This window comes from Mustela putorius, unplaced genomic scaffold (assembly GCF_011764305.1).
Source record: "Mustela putorius furo isolate JIRA1106 unplaced genomic scaffold, ASM1176430v1.1 tig00000145_pilon_pilon_pilon, whole genome shotgun sequence".
Taxonomy (NCBI): domain Eukaryota; kingdom Metazoa; phylum Chordata; class Mammalia; order Carnivora; family Mustelidae; genus Mustela; species Mustela putorius.
The window spans coordinates 23,419,355-23,439,923 of NW_025421294.1; the positions used below are offsets into that span (position 1 = coordinate 23,419,355).

Here is a 20,569-nt window from a genome sequence, read left to right on the forward strand (position 1 = left end):
CTTATCCCTGCCAGTGACAGAAAAATTTTAAAGCCATTCAACTCAACCAGTTTTTTTTTTTTTTTTTTGGACCTCTCACATAGGTCAACTATTTTGTTTCGTTCAAGATCCAGACTACTTCTCACTCTGGTTTCAGTCAGTTATTTAAAAATTAAATGATGTTTGTTGGTCATGACAGAACCTGGGGAAATTCAGTATAATTGTGTTTTCAGTAATAGTGTAGAAAGGCAAATTGTCCTGGAGTGGTTCATTAGAAATACGGTCTCCTTCATCAAGGAATGGTGTGTCCCATCAGAAGAGAAGTGATTTATGTAATGTGATCCTGAGTGCTTGTGGCTTAAAGGGCTGTGTTACCTATAGGAATCTCTGATGGAGCATCCAGTTATTGGAAGTTGGTTATTATCAAGCTGTCAAAGATCTAGACAGGTTTTAGGCCATCCAAGCCAATTCTTCCTTGAAAAAAAAAAGCTGTTTTTGCTTTTGTTTCTTTTTTTTCTTTTTTCCGTTTTTGTTTTATACAGACAAGGACCTGAATTCCAAGAAACAGAAGTCATTTGCTAAGGTAGGGAATTACCCTGAATGCCAGAAGAATGTCAGGAAAAATTGTGAAATCTGGTGGAGAAAAAAAAAAATCACTGGGTATCTTTTAGAAAGCTAGGCGTTGACTAGTGCATCCTTCCAAGTTATCTGGTTTAACTTTCATTATGTTTGAGCTGCTGAAAACTCTGTCAAGCTGTAGAAAACCAAGAATAATGCAGACTATTCTTGATTATAGAAAAGCCATAAAATTTTGTCCTGTGGAGATGAAGTTGGTCACCCCATAGCCTCCAGCCCAAGAAGCTAGTTTTCTCTCTGTTAACAAACACACTTTAGTATTTCTCCTTGCCTCTTGAACCAGTTTTTAACGCTTACTGGCTCTGTCTTAAATTAATGAGTTAAGTAAAAACCTTTGACCTATGTTCATTTTATATCTATATGACAGTCATTGTTTGACCTTAAAAAATTATTCTTTAACAGGAAGAAGCCAGGATTTTAGTAAGAACAGTCTGTTCCTTCCTTCACTGTGAATAACTAGACACCCTATTTACATGGGTTTCTGAGACAGTTAATCACTTATAATATTTTTCTTATGCTTTTTAAAAACTTTTATTTTTTATTTTATTCTTAAAGAGAGTGAGAGTAAGCAGGGGCAGAGGGAAAGAGAGATCATCTTAAGTAGGCTCCACATTGGATATGGAACCGGTTGTGGGTCTCAATCTTATGACTCTGAGATCATGACCTGAGCTGAAATCACGAGTCAGTTGACTGAGCCACCTAGGTCCCCAATATACTTTTATATGTTTATAAGACATGTGGAAAGTATCTTAAAAAAAAAAAAACTTACTGAGATTAATTTCATGTAACCTAAAACTAACCTTTTTATTTTTATTTTAATGTTGGTTATAAAACTGTTATAAAGTGAACAATGCAGGGGCATTTAGTACATTCACAGTGTTGTACACCTACATCTCTATCTAGTTCTAAAACATTTCTGTCACTCCAAAGTGAAATAGTTCATCTATTAATCAATTTCTCCCTATTCTGCTCTCCCCATAGTTCCTGGCCTCCACCCATCGGCTTTCTTTGTCTGTGCATTCATCTGTTCTACTTAGTTCATATAAATGCACTCTTACAGTATGTGTGACCTTTTGTATCTGGCTTCTTAGTATAACATATTGGAGATCTATCCATGTTGTAGCATATATTAGTAATCCATTTCTTTTTATGGCTGGATAATACTATGTTATATGTATATAACACATCTTCTTTATCATTCACCTATTAATGGACATCGGGCCACCCATTAATGGATGTTTCCACCTTTGGCTACTGTGAATAGTGTTGCCATGATCATACATGTACATCTCACTTGTTGAAGTACCTGTTTTCAGTTCCTTTTGGTTTATATCTGGAAGCAGAATTGCAGCCTTGTACGGTAATTCTGTGTTTAGCATTTGAAGAACTGCCAAACTTTTCCACAAAGATTCAGCTATTTTATGTGCCTTTAGCAATATATGAGGGTTCCAATTTCTCCATCTCCTCTCTAACCTTGTTATTTTCCATATAAAAAATTATTTGCCACCCTAGTAGGTGTGAAGTGGTACCTCGTTTTGGTTTTGATTTGTATTTCCCTAATCACTAAGAATGTGTGTTGAGTATCTTCTCATGTGCCTGTTCATCATGTGGTACATCACTTTTTTAATATGTTAGGAAAGCTGGACACTGCAAAGAAAAGATGACTTGCATTGTAATACAAGTAATTATCCCGTAATTTGTGTTTCTTAATTTAAGATTTTGTACACTAAATTCTATCAAATGATTCTATAGAGGAAGCTATCTTTTTTGGACATAAACTGGAGAGTATTTCCCCACTCTTTATATGATGCTGTTTACACAGTGTTTTCAACAGACCATGCCTAAACCTTCCACAGCATCCAGCAAGTGTTCTTAAAGAACTCAGAAAAATATTGCCATGGTGATACTATCTGTCTTTGTGAAATGCTGCCATGTGAGCTGTTTTATACCCTCAAATCTTGCTTGGAGCTTTCAGTTTGTAAGATTTATTTGCTGATTTGCTTTTTAAATGTGTATATTACAATACATTTTTAATAATGATGATAACAACAAGTAGCATTTCTGGAACATTTCTCAGGTGCCAGACTTTGTACCGGACATTTTATTTGGGTATATCCTTTAATCCTAATAGAATATTAGCTCCTTGGGGTACGCTCTTTTATTTCTTGTCTGTTGTTGTATCCCCAGCATCTAACATGGCACACCTGCTTAAGAGCAAGTGTTGAATCAGTGTTACTGAATAAACAACCTTTGAGGTGGTTTCTGTGATTACCTTCATTTTAAGAATGAGGAAGCTGGTGGGGAGGGGGTTTGGGAGAAGGGGGTGGGGTTATGGACATTGGGGAGGGTATGTGCTATGGTGAGTGCTGTGAAGTGTGTAAACCTGGCGATTCACAGACCTGTACCCCTGGGGATAAAAATATATGTTTATAAAAAATAAAAAATTAAAAAAAAAAGAATGAGGAAGCTGAGTCTAAGAAATGTAAAGCAATTTCCTCAAGGTCGTACAGATGGGCAGTGGCAGAGCCCAGATCAGAACCAAGAAGCCTACTCCAGAGACCACACCACACTGCCTTGTAAACCATAGCATTCAGAAGAGCACTTTAACCTCTTCCTTCCACATTCTGCAGAGTGACCAGGAAGTTCTGTCAAAGAAGAAGAAATTCATTACACTTCAAGAAAAAATATTTATATTTTAAAGATTTTATTTACTTATTTGACAGAGAGACACAGTGAGAGAGGAAACATAGGCAGGGGGAGAGGGAGAAGCCGGCCTCCCGCTGAGCAGGGAACCCTATGTGGGGCTTGATCCCAGCACCCTGGGATCATGACCCAAGCTGAAGGTAGATACTTAACTGACTGAGCCACCCAGGTGCCCCAAGAAAATATTTGTTAATGGGTCTGTGTGCCCAGACATTTGTTGGGTGTAATGTTGAGAACTGGGTATTAAGGAAATTCTTTTATGGGGATTGACACTAGCTGGGTGACCTGGAACAAATAATTCACTCTAGACTTTACGCCTCATGGGTAAAATGGAAAAGTTGCACTAGATGATCTAAGTGCATTCCAGCAATAAAATATGATAAATTTTAAGAAGTGGCATGGGTAAGGCCACATTGAACTTGTTTGCTGGGGATGGGGTGGTGGGTGGTGGGAGATGTCATTGGTTTATATATCTCAATCTTTGATCTAGAAGATTGATGAAGAAGAGGAAAGGGCCACAAAGTGGTAAATATACAATGACAGTGCTAGTGTGTATCATCTAGAAGAAAAAATGAGGCAGTTATCCAAGCAGCAAGGAAACCTCAGCTCATCTTTAATTTTGAGAAATGAGATTTACTTCTCTCCTCACTCTTACCTTTGATAAGTATAGTAGCCTGAAGTTATTTACTATTTTATGGTCTCTCAACACTTCCCTCTCCTTTGTGTCCTATAAGTCTTCTGAGAAGTAGTTGGGGGGATATTTGGGAAAAGATTATACAGTTGTCTAGTGATTTTTTTTTAATTTTAAAAGATTTTATTTATTTATTTGACAGACAGAGATTACAAGTAGGCAGAGAGGCAGTCAGAGAGAGGAGGAAATAGGCTCCCTGCTGAGAAGAGAGCCCGATGTGGGTCTTGATCCCAGGGCCCTGGGATCATGACCTGAGCTGAAGACAGAGGCTTTAACCCACTGAGCCACCCAGGCACCCCCAATTGTCTAGTGATTCTTGATCTTGTTTTTCTTTTCTTTCTTTCTTTCTTTTTTTTAAGTACCCCAGTCTGTCTTACCCTGAAATTTGAAGAAAATGTCAAATTATTGTTTTTTAGTATTGTTAATTTTTCTCTTGATTTCTTTTTATTAAAAAACATATATGCCTCATGGAAGTTTTTCCTTAGGTTTCTAGGAGTAGGAGATATTGTCTAATAAAAAATAATAATAGCAAAACTTCAAAACAATATGTTAACTTTTTAAGGGAAAAAATCTTACAGGTAAAACACACTTTTATTTTTTATTTTTATTTTTTAAAAAGATTTTATTTATTTATTTGACACAGAGAGAGGTCACAAGTAAGCAGAACAGCAGGCAGAGATAGAGGGGGAAGCAGGCTCCCCGCTGAGCAGGGAGCCCGATGCGGGGCTCAATCCCAGGACCCTGAGACCGTGACCCAAGCCAAAGGCAGATGCCTAACTCACTGAGCCACCCAGGCGCCCCTAAAACACACTTTTAAAGGCTTACTTATGTTCTATTTTAAATTTGGTTGAATGATTATACTTCTTATTCTGCAAGGTTTAGCCAATAATTGCACACTCATTAGATGCCTGGTGTATATAAAGCACTATTTTGGGTGCCAAAGAAATTCAAATATCCTTGCCCTCAACTTTGTAAAAGTTGCAAAACCTGTACAACCAAGCACAGCATATGAGAGAATATTATGCATCCCTCAAGCTAAATGTAAAGTGGTTTTGTTTTTAAAGATTTTATTTATTTATTTGAGAGAGAGAGAAAATGAGAGAGAGGGAGCATGAGAGGGGGAAGGTCAGAGGGAGAAGCAGATCCCCTGCTGAGCAGGGAGTCATATGTGGGACTCAAATCCTGGGACTCCAGGATCATGGCCTGAGCTGAAGGCAGTTGCTCAATCAACTGAGCCACCCAGGCGCCCTAAATGTGAAGTGTTAAAGGAAGTGAAGAAGTGTACCTTTCAGCTATAGTGTTTGAGAAAAGCTTCATGGAAGAGGGGATGCTGAAACCAAGTCTTGAAGGATGTACATGTTAAGAGTGAAGGTAAGGGGGTTGGGGGAGGGATATTAATAGATGGAGAGAATAATTTGAACACATGCTCAGAAGGAAGAATATTTGGCATGTATTTGGGAACTATAAGTAGTTCATGGGAGTGGAGGAAAGTTTTGAAAAGATGAGTAGTGGGAAATAAAGAGAAGAAATGAATTGGAAGTTGGGAACAAGTTTGTATTCCCTGATAAAGACTGTTAGATCCATCCAGTATTGGTTTTCTGCATGTTTATCCATCTTCCTTTCCCGTTGTCACCCCACTCCAAATAAAACAGAAGAATAGACAAGTAATTTCTTCATGCAGGAAGAACTGAGTACCTGCTCTGTCCCAGATACTTTTCTAGGAGCATAAGCTCTAAAGATAAACAAGACACAGTTCTTGTCCTCAAGTAGGCCACAGACTGAGAGGGAAGACCAACTCTTAGTTAGAAAAAGGGATACATATAAAGTGCCCATTTTATTTGCAATGGGGCCACCTTGAAAAAGAATGATCTTGGCTGCAATGGGCTGATGGTCTGAGCTCTGTTTTTAGCCCTTGGGAGCAACCTCAGGATGTGTGGCATACCAGAAGAGCAGCTGCGTACTATATTCTGAATATGATGAAAGTGGCACCTCCGTTTTTCCAGACCCATGGCGGTGACTCTCCCTGGGAAGGAGAGCCAAGCTTCTCTCCTGGCTTGTGCCATTGGGCACATTTTTCCATAGAATTTTAGAGGAGAATTTTGAGAAAGAAGATATGGAGAAGAAAGGGATAAGAGAATAAAATATAGAGTAATTTAAACAAATGTACAGGATTTAATCAGTAGTATCTCTTAGATGCAGCAAGATTAATAATAGATAGTAATAGTAGTAATGGTAATAATAATAATAATAATAATAATAAATAAATGATAATTACTGAGTGCTTTCTTTGTACCAGGCACTATGATGAGGGCTTTAATGTACATTACCTAATAACCCACATAGTAACCCTAAAAATTTGCTACTACTTTCGTTGCCTTTTAAAGATAAGGAAACTGGGGTGCCTGGGTTGACCCAGTGGATTAAGCCTCTGCCTTCAGCTCGGGTCATGATCTCAGGGTCCTGGGATCGAACCCCGTATTGAGCCCCGCATCGGGCTCTCTGCTCAGTGGGGAGCCTGCTTCTTCCTCTCTCTGCCTGCCTCTCTGCCTACTTGTGATTTCTCTCTCTGTCAAATAAATAAAATCTTAAAAAAAAAGATAAGGAAACTGAAGCTTAAAAAGATTGAATAACTTTACCCTATCACATAGATCATAAGTGGATATAATGGAAAGTATATTGGGATGGCTTTTATAGGTCATATTTTATAAAGAGAGCTGAAGCCTAGAGAGAAGTAAGTAGTCTGTAGGTACAGAGCAGGATGATGTCAGAGCCAAATTTAAAGTTCATCCCTTAATTTTATAGCTCTTGAATACTTTTAAAATTCTTTTATAATAGAAAATTTCAAATGTATGTATCAGCTTCTATGATTACTTATATGCAACCAGTCTTATTAAACATCATATTATTTCATCTCTAAATATGCCAGAATGTTTCTCTAGAAGAGAAAATAATAAAAAAAATAAGAATACCATTATTGCTCCTAAAATTAAAAGTGATTCTGTAATACCATCAACTAGCTTGTTCGGTTTGAATATGAATTTCCAGTTGTTTCATAAATGTCCCAAATTTTTCTTAGAGTTTATTTGCTTGAATCAAGAGCTGCATAAGGTCCATACATTACAATACATTGATATATCTTAAGTCTCTTTGACCTATAGCTTTCTTTCCACCTTTTAAGTTTTCTTGTAATTTAAATTGTTGAAGAAAACTGGTTGTTTATTCTACAGAGTTTCCTGCAATTTTGATTTTTTTGCTTGTATCATTGTGGTGTAGTTTTAATATGTTCCTCTGTCCTCTGTATGTCCTATGAATTGGTAGTTACATTTACAGACTTGATCAGAGTCAAATTTGATACATCCTTTTTTTTTTTTTTTTGCAAAGCCACTTCATAAATGATGTATCATCAGGAGGCACATGATTTCTGATTATCTAATTTATTGTGATGTTAGTAGTCATTGATGATTAATGCATCAATTTATTTAGGGTTGCAAAGCCTTCCAATTCCAGCCATGACAGAGTTTCAGGATGAAAATATACTTCTCACCTTAAATGAACAAAAACCCAACAAGAAATATAAAACAATGTTATAGATATTGGACAACAGGTATCACACAAGTGTGATCTCTCTCTCTTTTTTTTTTATTAATAAGTAACGCATTATTTGCCCCTGGGGTACAGGTCTGTGAATCGTCAGGCTTACGTACTTCACAGCACACGAGTGTGATCTTTAAAGGAAGGGGAATAGTATAATGTCTGACTTCTAATGAAAAATTGTAGGGCATGCAAAGAAACAAGATCATATATTCATAACATGGATAAAATTCCATTAATAGAAACAGAATCCAGAGATGAGAGCATAGAATTAGTAGACAAAGATAATAAAACAGCTATTATAAATATACTTCAGTTGCTAAAGAGGTAGAAGAAAAGATGAGCATAATAAGGAGGAAAAATAGAAGATATTAAAAAAAGACCCAAATGTAGGAATTAAAAATATTTGAGATGAGAAATATGTTGGATGGAATTAATAGATTAGACACAGTAGAAGAACAGATTGGACAGTTGAAGGCATAACAATAGAAGCTTTCCAAAATAAAACACAAAGAAAAAAGACTGAAAAAAAAAAAGCAAAGCAAAACAATGAATAGAGCATCAGTAAGCTGTGGGACAGTATCATGTAATTGGAGCTGGGGAAGGGCAGTGATACCAGAAAAATATTTGAAGGAATAATGGCACCTTAAAAGGATCTGGAGACCTCTTTTTCTGTTGTGATGAAAGATAAAATTGCTTCTCAGCAGGTAAAGAATGGTTTCATCATGAGCAGGCATAAATCTCTAAGCTAGACTGACCCTTTTAGAGTACATGATGACCGCCTATATGATAGGTTATATTACCTATATGATAGGTTATATTACCATTAAGGAAATGGAAAAATTGTGATGTTTGTCTTTTATCTTCCTTTTTTTCCATCCTTAAATCTCTCTTATCCACTTTTTTTTTTTTCTGGGTGCAGTATATTTTATTGATGGTACATGACAAGGTAGGATACTTCAAACCCCTCCCCTTCTTCAGGATGTCTGGAATAGAAACTGGGTAGATGCTGGGAGATTCTCGGTGTGTTAGGGAACAGACTGGAGCAAGAACTCTCCAGAAGCTGAGGGCCTCTCTCTTCTTCCTGTTCTCACTGAGTCTGGTGGTCTGGGGGGCTCTTACTCCTTGGAGACCATGTGGACCATAAGGTCTACCGCCTGGTTGCTGTAGTGAAATTCATTGTCATACCAGGAAATGAGCATGTCAGAGTAATCATTGAGAGTAATGCCAGCTCCAGCATCAAAAGTGGAAGCATGTTAAAGTTGCAGGAGACAACCTGGTCCTCTGTGTAGCCCAAGGTGCCCTTAAGGGGGCACTCCAATCCTTGCTTCACCACCTTCTTGATGTCATTGTATCTGGCAGCTTCATCTAGGTGGCAGGTCAGATCCATGATAACAAGGTTAGGGTGGGACACGGAAGGCCATACCAGTGAACTTCCCAGTTCAGAGATGACCTTTGCTCCAGGCTTAGCTGCACCAGTAGAAGCAGGAATGATGTTCCGGGCAGTTCCTCAGACATCATACAGCTTCCCAGAGGGACAATCTATGGTCTTCTGGGTGACTTTGATAACTTGGACTGTGGTTATGAGTTCCTCCATGGTGCCAGAGTTTTCCTGAATGACCTTGGCCAGAGGGGCCAAGCAGTTGGTGAGGCATTGCTGATAATCTTGAGGGAGCTGTCTTACTTCTCATGGTTCATGCCCATCACAGACATGGAGGCACCAGCAGAAGGGGCAAAAATGATAACGCTCCTAGCCCCATCCTTCAAGTGAGTCCCATCTTCTCCATGGTGGTGAAGACCCCAGTGGACTCCACAACATACTTGGGATGAGCATCACCCCATTTGATGTTGGTGGGATCTTGCTCCTAGAAGATCAGGATGGGCTTTCCATTGATGACAGGTTTCCTGTTCTCAGCCTTGACTGTGCCATTGAATTTTATGTGGATGGAATCATCCTGGAACATGTAGACCATGCAGCTGATGACAGTGAATGGGCCATTGATGGTGACAGTACCCAATTTGCCAGAGTTAAAACTAGCCCTGGTGCCCAGTACAGTCAAATCCCTTTACTGCAACCTCCACCACTGTGTCTCAGGTATGTGGCTGGCATTGCACCAGAAGATGTGGCTGTCTATTGAACAAAGGGGAGCAGAGAGCCTCTCTTATCCACTCTTAATGTGATTCCTTTCACTTCCCCACTGAATACTCCCAAAGTGTCCCTGGCTACCCAAGGAAGTCCTGTACCCATTTCCTGAGCTTCCACCTGGGTTCCAGGATCCTTTCATTTACCCATGCATCCATCCCCAGCCTCCTGTAATGAAATTTTGACCCGTTTTGGTCTAGTCAGTTCATATTAGGGGTTAATCCTTGATAATCATTCCTTGTGAGTTCCAATAATTTCATGTACAACATTTTAAAAAAAATATTTTATTTATTTACTTGAGAGAGAGAGAGAGAGAGAGAGAGAGCATGAGAGGAGAGAGGGTCAGAGGGAGAAGCAGAGCAGGGAGCCGGATGCAGGACTCGATCCTGGGACTCCAGCATCATGACCTGAGCTGAAAGCAGTTGTTCAACCAACTGAGCCACCAAGGTGCCCCATTTTTCATGTACAACATTAATAAGTTAGTATTCACATTCAAAAGGCCATCCAAAGATATACTTTAATTGCTATTTGGTGACTTAAGGTTCAACTTAAATAGAAATTTTTGTTCAACAGTAATTTCAGGTACTAAGTCATATACTATGTTAGGTGCTAGCGCAGAATGAGTAAGACCTAGCTTCTGTCCTCTGGAGTCTCTCAGACCTGAAAGACTTACAAACAAACACAAATTGGTGTCACATAAATACAGTAAAGGAGATGTGAACAAAAGTTCTGAGCACTCACTGGGAAACAACTGACATAACCTGTGGCACTCAAGAAAAGAGACTTTTGTGATGGCTCTAAAGGAGAAATGGGTAAAAGAGCTTGAGAAGGTGAAGGTAATGTTTGGCAAGGAAATATAAAAAGCACAGAGATAAGGAATATCAGTGGCTGTTTATTAAGTCTTTACTGTATGTCAGGCACAAAGGCAGGTGCTTTGCATACATTTATATCACTTGACTCTCACAAAAATCTTTTATTTTTTTTTTAAAGTTTCATTTATTTGAATGAGGTGAGGGAGAGGCAAGTGGACATAATTTTCAAGAGGACTCCCCAGTGAGTGGTGGAGCTGGACGCCAGGCTTGATCCTAGGACCCAAGGGGTCAGGCACTCCTCACACACTTAATATTTACATGCATTTGTAATTATGTTCTTTCCTTCTTTTCACCACTGGGCAACAAAGTCTTAATCAAAGGGTTTGATTGTCTTTTTCATGAAAATGTCCTTTTCATTTAGTGAATGTGGTCTACTCACTTAGTGAATGAATGAGTGAAACTAAAAGAATACTTATGGTGGTGGGAAGTTGTGGCACTGGGCTTTGCAATTCTATATCAAAGAAGTTATGGTTGCCTTGGAGAAACTGGGAAGTCTCAGATTAATTTGAGGCTATACCTATATGCCAGTTGAACCTTAAAACCCCAGCTTTGCCCTTCAGGTTTCAGTGAGCATGACACGATTATGGGGTGAGCCAGTTGCACTTCCCTGTACAACTTAAAAAAAAAAATTGAACTGAGCCACCAATATTATGATCTCTAATGCAGGAACAGAACAACACTTGAAGAAGTAGTTTTTGTGGATTTCTGGGTCTTGTGGCTCCCTTGACTGGGATCCATTTGGTGTTCAGCCTTTAGCTATAAATAAATCTCGAGCCCCCATGGCTGGTCTGGTCTGGGGAGCCAAGGAAGGCAGAGCAGCTGGAGAGGCCTAGAGATGTTAGCCAAGAATGTGCTAACTAGGAAGGAAGGTAGGAATCCAGGCTTATTTGGATACCTTTTTCTATAGACATGCAACCTAATTATGGTCTTTGGCCAGTTTTGTCTGGGGAAGAAATTGAGCTTTCCTCTTCGTAAGCCTCCTTCTCTCATTTCCTAATCCTAGAGAGAGCATACCTAAACCTGTTTCATCTCCACCCTGCACAATGGATTCAACAAATCACCTGATTTAGAGTCAGGAGATGTGGGTGCAAATTCTGACTACCTGTTAGTGACTGTGTGACTGTAGGCAAGTGATGTAATTTCTTCTGTCGTAAAATGGAGCTTTACCTCCTTCCCACCACATAGTTGTTGAGAGAATGAAACGAGATAATAGGGTTGAAAGTGTTTTGTGAGTTATCAAGCTCTGTGTAATTGTACTGGAGGAGGAGGATGTGCTTTCCTGAGGGGCATTTAGACTGGGGGACCCAGATCAAGTAAACCCTTCTTTCTCAACTGCCCAGTGTGCCACAAGGTGGCAGCAGGATCCTGTCTTTGCTCCTGTCTTTCGCATAGGGGGAAAAAATGGGAAAAGGATTTGGATGCTGCTTTGCTCTGCTCTGCAAAGGTGAACAGGATTTATTCCTTTACCACTGCCTACATTTCTCACTCTACCGAATCCTTCAACTCCACATAAAATAATTTCTCAAAGGACTCACGTTCTTAAATCCGAATCCCAGGGCACTTCCCCTACTGTGGAAGTTAATCCAACCCTGGCAGGTCTTGTTTAATGGTTGCAAATCTGTTCTGAGCTTTGGGCTTTAGTACAACTCTTGCCCTCCTGGGATTTCACTGCTATAGACTCCAAACTCACTGTTGTCTTCTTCCTTGAATCAGAGCTCTACTGGCCCTGGAAAACCAGCTAATCCGACTTCTCATTACAGAAGTGGAAACTGAGGCACAGGGAAGGGAAATAATCTGTTCATGATTAAACAATTAGTTCATTCAAGAGTTTGGACTTTAATCCAGCTTTCTTCCTGTGGATTCAGCCCCTCTGCAAATGTATTTTCCAGGTGTTTTGAAAGGTTTTTGAAGCAGCTTTATTTCTCCCAGTGGTGAGAATTTTGAGGGTTCTCTGAGGCAGAGGGAAACAGGAGACCCCTCTAGACCCACTCCAAAAATAAATTAGTCAATCAGCTAATTAGCTAATTAGATGATTAATTAATTAATTAATTGACAGAGATAGTGAGAGAGGGAACAGAAGTGGAGAGGGGGAGAGGGAGAGGGAGAAGCAGATTCCCCACTGAGCAGGGAGCCCAATGTGGGCTGGGACCCTGGGATCATGACCTAAGCCAAAGGACGTTCAATGACTGAGCCACCCAGGCACCCCAACAGAAATATTTTGAAGCAGCTTTGCCAAAAGTACATCACTAGGAATTGCCAAGTATCTGAAAGGTAGACATTAGAAACTCTCAGGGAGGGGTGCCTGGATGGCTCAGTGGGTTGGGGCCTCTGCCTTCGGCTCAGGTCATGATCCCAGAGTCCTGGGATTGAGCCCCGCATCGGCTCTCTGCTCCTTGGGGAGCCTGCTTCCTTTCTCTCTGCCTTCTTCTCTCTCTGCCTGCCTCTCTGCCTACTTGTGATCTCTGTCTGTCAAATAAATAAATAAAATCTTAAAAAAAAAAAAAGAAACTCTCAGGGATGCAGCAGATGTTGTGTCAGGAGAGGGGAAGAATCCACTTAAAGGACAGGTTTCATTGTATGGGTTTTTGCATGAGGGTTGTCTTCCCAATTATATTCTCAGAGGCAATGTTCAAATGAGACCATTCTCAGTTTGCCATAGCTGAAGGCAAAAGAAGGCGGGAATGAGGGAAGCCAGCCTTAAACATTTGTTCTCTTGTGCAGGGCATTCTCTGTACAAGTAAATCCATATAAAAGGGAGCAGAGTGGTAAAGTAAGAGCTTGTGACTTGAGGGTCTGATAAATATTGGTTCAAAGCCTGGCCTAGTTACTTACTTTTATAGGTAATTATTGTAAGCCTTAGTTTTCTTATCTATAAAATGGGCACAATGATATCTACCTTATTAACTCTATAACTTTGGACAGGTTATTTAACCATTGCGTGCCTAGATTACATTGTCTGTAAAATGAGAATAATAGTAAAATGAGAAGTCCCTTTTCACAAGTGTATAAGGATTAATGTTATTACCTAGAATCATGCATAGTAAGCAATTGGAAAGTATTAGCTGTTGTTATTATTATTACCACCATACAGAGTTGTTGTGAGTCTTAAATGGGACAGTGTATGTAAAGCTTTTTTTTTTTTTTAAAGATTTTATTTATTTGACAGAGAGAGAGATCACAAGTAGGCAGAGAAGCAGGCAGAGAGAAAGAGGAGGAATCAGGCTCCCTGCTGAGCAGAGAGACTGTTGTGGGGCTCGAGGTGGGGCTCGATGTGGGATGCGATGTGGGGCTCGATCCCAGGACCCTGGGATCATGACCTGAACTGAAGGCAGAGGCTTTAACCCACTGAGCCACCCAGGTGCCCCAAGCTTTTAAAGAGAATAAGCACTCATTAAGGTGGTATTTATTTTTATTTATATGTAATAACCACAATGATGTAGATAGTATTCACAGTAAATGAACCTGCTTACTTATAATCTAGGTAAAAATATTTTTTTGTCATTTGTTTTTTGTGTATTCTTACTCTGTTATTTGAGGATAATTCTTGGCTTTTTGAATTAGGATTCATCTTCTTTTTACTAATCTAAAGACAACAAGAGTGATTAGCATTTTTGAGCTTTTACTTTGTGCCAGATCCAATGCTCTATGTACATTGTCTCAGAAGGATTCCGTAACTTATGTTTACAGAGCAAACAAGTGATAGGACTGGGATTTGAATCCAGGCAGTCCTATTCCAGAGTGTGCTTTCTTGACTATTTTTTTTTTAATTTTTAAATTTCTTTTCAGCATAATAGTATTCATTGTTTTTGCACCACACCCAGTGCTCCATGCAATACGTGCCCTCCTTAATACCCACCACCTGGCTATTTCTTTCTTTTTTTTTTTTTTTTTAAGATTTTATTTATTTGACAGACAGAGATCACAAGTAGGCAGAGAGGCAGGCAGAGAGAGAGAGGAGGAAGCAGGCTCCCTGCTGAGCAGAGAGCACGATGTGGGACTCGATCTCAGGACCCTGAGATCATGACCTGAGCTGAAGGCAGAGGCTTAACCCACTGAGCCACCCAGGCACCCCCCACCTGGCTATTTTTTACTCGTCTGTCTGCCTTAAAAAATGTTTAAACAGAAGGGGATTCCATTTCTTACTAGTAGAATTCCAATACCCTAGAGCCAAAAGATACTAAAGAATTAATAATTGATTTATAAAATATCAGACACAGTAAAAATGTTTCTAACCTTTGACCTGACATATCCACTTTTAGGAACTGTCATAAAGAAATAATCCAAAATACAATCAAAGTTTTATCACAATGTCATTTTATTACAGTGCATTTATAATATGGAAAACTGATGCAATCTAAACATCTAACTACAGAAATGATTAGTAAAAATATTGTAAATCTACTTGATGAATTATTATGTAGTTTTGAGTAATCATGAATGCTGATGTTATTTGGAATTAATTAATTAATTAATGGTGAAAAGACATTTGGGCTATTTTTCTCTAGGGCCTTCCTTTCTTTTCTCTTTCAAAATTTTAGGGGGTTTTCCAAAGTGGGAATTGAACTTATAACTCTGAGATCAAGATTCGCATGCTTTACTGAGCCAGCCACTGCCCCCATGCCTTCCTTTCTAACAACATGGTTTTTCTTGGTCAACTAATGTATACAACTTTCTTATGTGAATCTTCTTGATGGACTTGCAAGGAAGTTTTCCAACATTCAAAGGCCCTCAACCTATTTTGTTCTAGCTTCTGAAGTAGGTGACATGGGCTACCACTTTATGTGAGATCACTGGTTCTGGTCTGGTCTGGTTCTGGTTCTGGTCACATTTTGGTTCTGTGTTGTGGAGGTAGGCTCACTGAAGGCCATTGACCGTGGCCAATCCTTCCTCTTAGTATACAAAGGTAAAAGGGTCAGAGTAGGTTGCCTGGTCCAGGCTGACAGAGAAAGTGGAGAGCTGGTATTCACTTTGGTGGGCAGCCTTGGGCCATAAATCCTTGACTACCCCCCACACCACCTGCAAGCGTGGGTGGGACACAGAGACACTCCTCTTCTCCTCCTTTCCTGTTGACAGTGACTGTCAGCTGGGGTTTAGCTAAGGCCAAAACACTTTGATGTGGCTTCTCCTTGTGTCTTGAGCTTCCTCACAACTGGGTGGTTGGATTTCAAGGACAAATGTCCTATACTCTTAGAGGAGTGGGGACACTTTCCCTGGTGCTGTTCTGAAGGTGTCTGATGAAGCCACCTGAAGGCCTTCAGGATAAATCTGGAAGGCTTTGGGAAAGCTGAAAATGATCTGTCTCCTTTCTCTGCTCTGCAAGATTTTCTGGAAGACTTTCCTAAGTGTGAACTGCATAGGATGCTATTCTTCTCTACTGCCCTTACATCAGGAGAGAGTCTTGTTTAGGGCCCTGTCTCATTTCATAAGACAAGATCTGCACAGTGTAGGAGCATAGTTGTCATTCTGTTGATTGGGAAATTGAGCCAGAAAGGGGCTGTCATATATTCCATGAAGGTCCAACCATGCACTCTATGCCTGTGTATGGTTAGAAAAGAACCTAGATGTCCATCAACAGATGAATGGATAAAGAAGATGTGGTGTGTACACACACACACACACACAGGAATAGTATGCAGCCTTCAGAAAACGAAATCTTGCCATTTGCAACAACATGGATGGAATTAGAGGGTGTTATGTTGAGTGAAATAAGTCAGTCAGGGAAAGACAATTAGCATATGATCTCTCTGATATGAAGAATTTTAGAGGCAGGATAGGGGGTCATGGCGGGTAGGGAGGGAAAAAATGAAACAAGATGGGATAAGGAGGGAGACACATTGTAAAAGACTCTTAATCTCAGGAAACAAACTGAGGGCTGCTTGGGCGTGTGGGGGGAGAGCTATGGTGGCTGGGTGATGGACATTGGGGAGGATATGTGCTATGGTGAGTGCTGTGAATTGTGTTAAGACTGATGATTCACGGGCGCCTGGGTGGCTCAGTGGGTTAAGCCGCTGCCTTCGGCTCAGGTCATGATCTCAGGGTCCTGGGATGGAGTCCCACATCGGGACTCAGCAGGGAGCCTGCTTCCTCCTCTCTCTCTCTGCCTGCCTCTCTGCCTACTTGTGATCTCTGTCTGTCAAATAAATAAATAAAATCTTTAAAAAAAAATCTGTAAAAGAAAAAAAAAAGACTGATGATTCACAGACCTGGACCCCTGAAGCAAATAATACATTGTATGTTAATAAGAAAGAAAAGAAAAGCAGCAGAGAGTTTTCTCCTAGCGTTGTTATGTTGATTATCCAAGATAAAACAGTTAAATCACACAGTGACAGACTTGGTACAGTGATTAACAATGTCAGTTGCAGTAGGTAGGCTGGATATCCTGTTATGGATGTGAGCCAGTAAGATGCCCGTGTGATCCTGTTTGGAAATTTGTGAGGAAACAGATGCTGTATGTGTACTCACGAGAAGATGAATAAATAATACATATTTTCTTGTTTTTCTTGAATAAATAATACATATTTTCTTGGTTATTAATCTTCACTTTCTTCATTCTGGCAAGATTCATAGGACAAAGGGATTCTCAATCCTGTTTTTATATCTATCTATCTATCATCTTTTTAATTATTTATTTGAGAGAGAGAGAGAGGCAGAGGGTGAGGGAGAAGCAACTCCCCGCTGCAGAGAGTCCAGCTCCGGGCTTCATCCCAGGACCCTGAGATCATGACCTGAGTGAAGGAGCCACTTAATTGACTGAGCCACCCAGGCACCCCTCATTCCTGTTATATATAATGATTTGAGGAATTTGGGTAAATTCTTAAGGTTGGTTTTTATCTAGCTGATAGAAAGTCAGTAAACTTACCTTTACTCATCAAGTAGATATGGCCCTGTGCTGGTCACTCAGTGAGAGTCGAGATGTAAGGGCCTGAGTATATGGCTGAGGTGCTCCCAGTTTTGTTGGGGACAGGCTGGCAGCCTGGAAGCATCGTACTGTGCATAGAAATGGAGAAGGGGTGGGTGGGCATCAGGAATAGTTGTCTTTGTGTACATGTACATGCTGAGCGGGCCCAAGGACTGGAGACACCAGTGTGAGTCAGGCCTGCCAAGCAAAGGCTCTGTAGGGAAGGTGAGTCTTGGATGAAGGAAATTATGGATCAAAACTGGTTGCTTTCCAGACCAGAGGAAGAGATGAAGGGCAAAGGCCCAGAGACTGCAGTGACCATATGTTGTGGAAAAAATAAATGACTGTCTCAACTGGAGTAGAAGGGCCACCTTGGGAAGGTCGAGTGGTGAGCTTTGCTTTGTTTTTTTAAAAGTACAAGATCTTTAAAACATATAGTGTAGATAATTAAAAACACATAGTTGTTGGTCGTCTTCTTCCAGCTTTCTGACCCAGATTCGAGGATAGCGAATTTTATTTTTAGTTATCTTTTTCTTGACCATTTTTAGGAGTCTGTGACTATGATGTTGCTGTGCCAAGAAGGTAGGACAAAAAGGAATAGCAGTGTAGAAAGAAGCTTTTTCATTATCTTAGGAAGAAGCTGTAAGGGAATGCTTTTGGTCCATTAATTGATGGTCCTATGAGCACCAGAGCAGGAGTCACATGGAACAAACATTCATGACAAAAGTCAAGGCTTAAGGACTGAACAGCAAACCTGTCATTCCTAGAATTTTAGAAAATGAAAAATGATAGAATGATACTCAGGTAATGATTGATAATCATTTTCTCTTATAAAATGAAGAATGATAATCATGAGGTATTGTAAAGCCCTTCATGATCCCCTGTAAAGGCTATGAACTGACTTGTCTGAATCAAGATACCAATAACTTCAGATCCTTTGTAGTAGAGACTTCTGGTGTTCACCTATATCTGATTCTCTTCTTCTAGGCACACTACCGGGTTGTATTTTCCCATTTCTTGCATTTAGGTGGGCACATAGGAATATTTCTGGCCAGAAGTTGTGAGCAGAATTGGTGTGTATGTCACTTTCAGGCCAAAGCATTTAACTGCTGGTGTGAGACTTTTCAGCTCCTTCTGTCCTTGCCTTAGTAACTGAAATGGTTGTGTATTCTAGATGATATAACTACAAGATGGCAGAGCCTCAATATCTTGGGTCCTTGAGTAATTATGCAGAGCAGACCTCACTGCCGCCGCCCCCCCACCCCCCATTCCACCTCCTGCCACTCCCAGGCCCAGCCCTGGGAGACTGGGTATTGCTTATTGCCATAGCAAGTACTAGTCTATCCTGACAAAATAACCATTCCTGCTCAATTCTCTTATTCTTTTTCTTGCCATTCTTAGGACTTAGAAGATGCATGTATTCACTCCTAGGGAGTGGGGTAAATGAGTCATGTTTGGGAGGGAGGAGGGGAGAGGAAGAGGGTGGATTTAGCTGGAAGTAGTGATTATAGAATTGCTTCTGGTGTGTGATGAGGGCAGGAGAAGAAGGAAAAAGGGATACACTGAGAGAACTGTTGTTTGTTCATCATCATCGTGGGTATTATGGTCTGTCTTGGTGGGGGCGATCATGAACCACAAATGCTGTCTGCACAGATTTGCCCATGTCTACCCCTTGACCTATCTGCACAGGCCTTCCCCTGAGAAGTCTTTGAGTGGTGACAGAGCAGAAAGGAAACTTTGGAAAGTTTGGCAGTTAAATCCACAGTCAGCTTTAAAGGCTGAAGTTTCAAGGCTCTGAGACTGATAGTTGATATAATTTCTTTGAAGACTCATTATGTAAGAAGTCAGCTCATGCAGCTTCATTTCATTTGAAGCCTCTTTGTGAATTTGAGAATCTTCAGCCATTAATCATGGTCAGTTCGGTTAGAGAATACATATTGTCTTAATGTAACTTACTCCAAAAATTCTTCTCACCAGCCTTCTCACTTAATTCTGCTACTGACTAGCTTTGTGGTGGATAGCAAGTCCCTTTCCCCCAGAACCTCAGTCCTCTCTGTAAACTGTTCCAGCCCTGAAATTCTAAAGTTCAGAGGGGAGAATAATACTGTTCCCAGTTTGTGGGTTGAAGGTTCTAGGGCGAGAGAGGGAAGGGAGTTAACTCTGATCCATGTTTAACACTTGCAGAGGCTGTTCTTGTTCCCTTCCCCATAAGATGGTGATAGTGCAGTGTGCATGTGAAATTGCTTTAAAGCTTCCTCCCTGGGGCTCTCCATGCCTTGAGGTCAGTAACCTGGTTTCATTTGTCTCTGCCTCTCATGTACGTGACATAGATCTTGCTACAGGGTAGATGCTTAGTAAAGTTTGATGACTTGAAATGGAGTAAATACTTGGTGTTTTTTTTTTTTTTTAAAGATTTTATTTATTTATTTGACAGAGAGAGATCACAAGTAGGTAGAGAGGCAGGCAGAGAGAGAGAGGAGGAGGAAACGGGCTCCCTGCCGAGCAGAGAGCCCGATGCGGGACTCGATCCCAGGACCCTGAGATCATGACCTGAGCCGAAGGCAGCGGCTTAACCCACTGAGCCACCCAGGCGCCCAATACTTGGTGTTTCTTAAAAAAAATTTTTTTATAGGGGCACCTGTATGGTACAGTCAGTTAAACATCTGATCTTGATTTCAGCTTAGGTTGTGATTTTGGGTCTCGAGATCAAGCCCTGCGTTGAACACTGAGATCAGGTCTGTTAAGATTCTCTCTCTCTTTCCCTCTGACCCTCTTCCCTGTGCACTCTCTCAAATAAATAAGTCTTAAAAAGTTTTTTTTACAGCTTTATTGTGGTTTGTCAACATACAATAAATTGCGCATATTAAAGTGTATAATTTTTTTAAAGAGTTTATTTATTTATTTGATGACGGAGATCACAAGTTGGCAGAGAGGCAGGCGTGGGTGGGGGGAAGCAGGCTCCCTGCTGAGCAGGAAGCCTGACTCGGGGCTTGATCCTAGGACCCTGGGATCATGACCTGAGCCAAAGGCAGAGGCTTAACCCATTGAGCCTCCCA

General features: G+C 40.4%; 1 protein-coding gene and 1 pseudogene across 1 annotated transcript in view; one reads left to right on the top strand and one right to left on the bottom strand.

The window, feature by feature from the left end:
- Window positions 1-20,569, top strand: part of KLHL3 (kelch like family member 3) — a 259,630-nt gene that overhangs the window by 24,205 nt on the left and 214,856 nt on the right. The gene's annotated exons all lie outside the window — the stretch shown is intronic.
- The window catches only part of LOC123390820, a 29,484-nt pseudogene continuing 17,633 nt past the window's right edge, over window positions 8,719-20,569 (bottom strand).